Source organism: Trachypithecus francoisi, unplaced genomic scaffold, assembly GCF_009764315.1.
Source record: "Trachypithecus francoisi isolate TF-2019V2 unplaced genomic scaffold, Tfra_2.0 Contig00143, whole genome shotgun sequence".
NCBI lineage: Eukaryota > Metazoa > Chordata > Mammalia > Primates > Cercopithecidae > Trachypithecus > Trachypithecus francoisi.
The window spans coordinates 322,501-326,631 of NW_022680491.1; the positions used below are offsets into that span (position 1 = coordinate 322,501).

At 55.2% G+C, this 4,131-nt stretch overlaps 2 pseudogenes; both read right to left on the reverse strand.

Moving 5' to 3' along the window:
* Positions 1 to 1,353: 1,353 nt before the first annotated feature.
* On the reverse strand, positions 1,354 to 1,472 carry LOC117067933 (annotated as a pseudogene).
* A 2,310-nt stretch (positions 1,473 to 3,782) lies between these two features.
* Positions 3,783 to 3,901, reverse strand: LOC117067747 (annotated as a pseudogene).
* Between the last annotated feature and the right edge of the window lie 230 nt (positions 3,902 to 4,131).

The following is a 4,131-nucleotide window of genomic DNA, read 5'->3' on the forward strand; positions in this document are numbered from 1 at the left end:
TCCTTTGTTGGCACCTCCTAGTGCTCTTGGCACAGTGTGGAGGGCCCCTTGATTCCCAGAGTACCCCCACCCGATTGGCAGGAGCTGTGGCACAGGGCGTGCCAACGGGGCCCAAGGCCTGGGTCTCTGGCGAGTCCTTGGGATTTTAGTTTTAACGAGGTTGGTGGCAATGGGAATCTGGGTGCACAGGGACTGTTCTCCTGGTGACTGATGTAGCAATGTCCTTCCCCCGGATAAAGCAGGCCCTGCGTTCTGGAGCGGAGGTCTTGGCTGGCATGTGTGGTACCTGCTGGCCCCTTTAACTGGTTAAGATGGTTGCAGCAGGTCCGATGAGTGGATTGAATCACCTGTGCATCCCGGGAGTGGGAAGGCACTACAAATGGCAGAGAACCCACGCCTTCGCCTTTGGGATCTGGCTCACTGCCCTCCCAGGCTGGAGCCAGGCTCCTGGCAGAGCGGCAGCGAGGTGGAAGAGGTGGGGTCCTGCAGCTCGGTGGTGCTTTGGTGATGGACCCCCAGGAGGAGGTACCAGGCTGTGGCGGGTGTGTAGTTGGGCAATAAAGGGAAAGCAGAGTCAGGGGAAGTTGGGAAGAATGTCAACAGTAGGGGAATGGAGGGAGGGGGAAGCCACAAAAGCCTACAGCATGGCTTTAAGCCATGCCCACCTGCTTAAAGCATGGCGGATCACACCTGTAATCCCAGCACTTTGGGATACCGAGGGGGGTGGATCACGAGGTCACAAGATCCAGAACAGCGTGGTTAACACGGTGAAACCCCATCTCTACTAAAACTACAATGCTAAAACTACAATGACTGGGTGTGGTGGTGAGCACCTGTAGTCCCAGCTGCTCGGGAAAAGGAGGCAGGAGAATGGTGAGGACCCAGGAGTCGGAGCTTGCAGTGAACCGAGGTCATGCCACTGCACTCCAACCTGGGTGACAGAGCGAGACACTGTCTGGAAGAAAAAGAAAGAAAGAAAGAAAAAAGAAAGAAAGAAGGAAGAAAGGAAGGAAGGAAAGAAAGAAAGAGAGAGAGAAGAGAGAAAGGAAGGAAGGAAGGAAGGAAGGAAGGAAGGAAGGAAGGAAGGAAGGAAGGAGGAAGGAAGGAAGGAGGAAGGAAGGAAGGAAAGAAAGAAAAGAAAAAGAGAGAAAGAAAGAAAGAAAAAGAGAGAAAGAAAAGAAAGAAAGAAGGAAGGAAAGAAAGAGAAAGAAAAGAAAAGAAAGCAGGAAAGAAAGAGGAAAGAAGGAAAGAAAGATGGAGAGAAGGAAAGAAAAGAAAGAAAAAGCAAGGAGAGAGAGAGAGAAGGAAAGAAAGGAAGATAGAAAGGTAAGAAAGACAAGAAAGAAGCAAAAAACCCTACAGCACCTGGTAGTCCCACACGGTCTCCCAACCAAGTACTAACCAGGCTTGACCCTGCTTAGCTTGTGAGATCAGATGAGATCGAGCGTGTTCAGGGTGGTATGGCAATGGACGTGGGCAGAGGCACCTGGGTGCCCCAAGAGCCTGGAGCAGCCATGCCCACCTGCTTAAAGCCGGCGCCACCAGCCTGGGGCCGCCGGCTCGGATCGGGACCCCCGGACCGTTTGCTCTCAGCCTTAAACCGCTCCTGAGCCGCCGAGCTTCCACCACGTCTGGCCCACTCCGAATATTGAGTTCTCCGAGGCATCAGGGGCCAGGGCCCACAATCCTGGAACCCTGTCCGGTCCTCCGCCCGGTCGCAGAGGTATTCTTTTGGATCACTGGCAGCTCAGGAGCTCCTGCGAGGCCCCTTCTTGCTCCACCCACCTAGAGCCGCCTGAGCTGGCCAAGGTCAAACATCTGGACAACACTTACCTGGCTTTTTCTCACAACAACCTGAACATGGCACCTTGGCCCGACCAAGACCCGGCCAGTGGGCAAGTGGGCGTCGGGGGTCGGGGGTTGGGAGATGTCCCTGCTTTGCCCAGAGCTGGCACTAGAGCCGGCAGCCTGATCCCCAGTGAGAGGGGCTCAGAGAAACCCAGACACATCCCACCACCACCAGGAGCAAATCCACAGCCCCACAGACAGACACACCCGGGCACTCACGCGCTGGAACCCACACACATGCGCACGCACACACACAGAAACGTATACACATACACATACATGCATGCCCACACAAACAGCTTGAAGGAGAGCAAGGAACAGATGACTAGAGAGATTGTAACCGAGGGAGGGAGAGAGACAGCGATCGAGAGACACAGGGTAGGGGGAGAGGGAAAGAGACAGACAGAGAGGCAGAGAGGCAGAGAAAGAGAGAGAGACAGAGAGACAGAGGGAAGGTGACAGAAGTAGCGGGAGGTGCAGGGGCAAACCCAGAAGAGAGAGGGGCAGGGAGCTAGAGAGCAAGAGTGATAGAGCCTTGGAGAGGGAGCGCCCCGCTCCGGTAGGCAGGACCCTTTGAGCAGGCCGGGATAGGGTGGAGAGGGCATGGGCTGTGCCAGAACAGGCTGCCCAGGCCGTCCATGCAAGAGGAGCAATGGAGCATGGAGATGGGTTTTGTCTTGGATTAATTGCTTGCTTTGGAGGTGGGTTTCATAGGCTCCTTAATTTGTTGGCAACTCCCTGTGCTCTTAGTGCAGTGCAGTGGGCCACTTGATTTACAGAATGCGCCCGACCAATTGGCACAGAGCCATGGCACCAGGCGTGCTCACGGGGCCCCGAAGCCTGGGTCTGTGGCATGTCCTCGGGACTAGACTTTACACGAAGTTGGTGGCAATGGGAATCCGGGTGCACAGCTACTGTTTTCCTAGTGGCTGGTGAAGCAATGTCCTTCCCCCGGATAAAGCGGTCCCTTCGTTGTGGATCGGAGGTCTTGGGTGGCTTGTGTGGCACTCGCTGCCAGTGCCCACACCTTCCCCAGGTTTGGAACGTTGCAGCGATGCCCGATGAGTGGATTGAATTGCCTGGGCATTCAGGGAGCGGGAAGGCACCGCGAACGGCAGGGAACCAAGGCCTCCACATTTGGGATCCGTCCCCCTGCTCTCCTGGGCTGGAATCGGGCTCCTGGCAGAGTGACAGCGAGGCGGAAGGGGTGGAGTCCTGCAGCCCAGTGGTTCTTTGGTGGCAGATCCCCAGGAGGAGGTCCCAGGCTGTGGCAGGGGTGTAGGCAGGGGATCAAGTGGGAGCAGAGTCAGGGGAGTTTGGGAAGCATGACGACAGCAGACGGAAGGGAGGGAGGGTCGAAGCCACAAAAGCCTACCGCAGGCTGGGCACGGTGGATCATGGTTGTAATCCCAGGACTTTGGGATGCTGAGGCGGGTGGATCACAACTTCAGGAGATCTAGACCAGCCTGGCTAATACAATGAAACCCCGTCTCTAATAAAACTACAAAACATGAGCCGGGCATGTTCGCGAGCACCTGTAGTCCCATCTGTTCGGGAGGCTCAGGCAGAAGAATGACGAGAACCTGGGATGCGGAGCTTGCAGTGAGCCAAGATCACGCCAGTGCACTTCAGCCTGGGTGACAGAGTGAGACTCCGTCTGGAAGAAAAAGAAACAAAGAAGGAAGGAAGGAAGGAAGGAAGGAAGGAAGAGGAAGGAAGGAAGGAAGGAAGGAAGGAAGGAAGGAAGGAAGGAAGGAAGGAAGAAGGAAGGAAGGAAGGAAGGAAAGAAAGAAAAGAAAGAAAGAAGAAAGAAAGAAGAAAGAAAGAAGAAAGAAAGAAGGAAGGAAGGAGGAAGGAAGGAAGGAAAAGAAGAGAGAGAGAAAAGGGAAGAAAGGAAGGTAGAAAACAAAGAAAGACAAGAAAGACAGCAAAAAATCCTACAGCACCCAGGATTCCCAGGCGATCTCTCATCCATGTACTAACCAGGCTGGACCCTGTTTAGCTTCCGAGATCAGATGAGATAGGGTGTGTTCAGGCTGGTATGGCCATAGATGTCGGCTGAGGGGCCTGGCTGCCCCAAGGACCCGGCCCTGCCATGTCTGCTGGCTTCCAGGTAACCCCACCAGGCCAGGTCAGTGGGGCTAGGATCCGGACCCCTGAGCCACTCACCTGGGTCCTTCCCTGGCTCTCAAGCTCCCAAGCTTGTACTACGTCTGGCCCGCTCAGAACAGGGAGTGTTCTGAGGCTTCAGGGCCCAGAGTCCATGATCCTGGCACCCCCTCT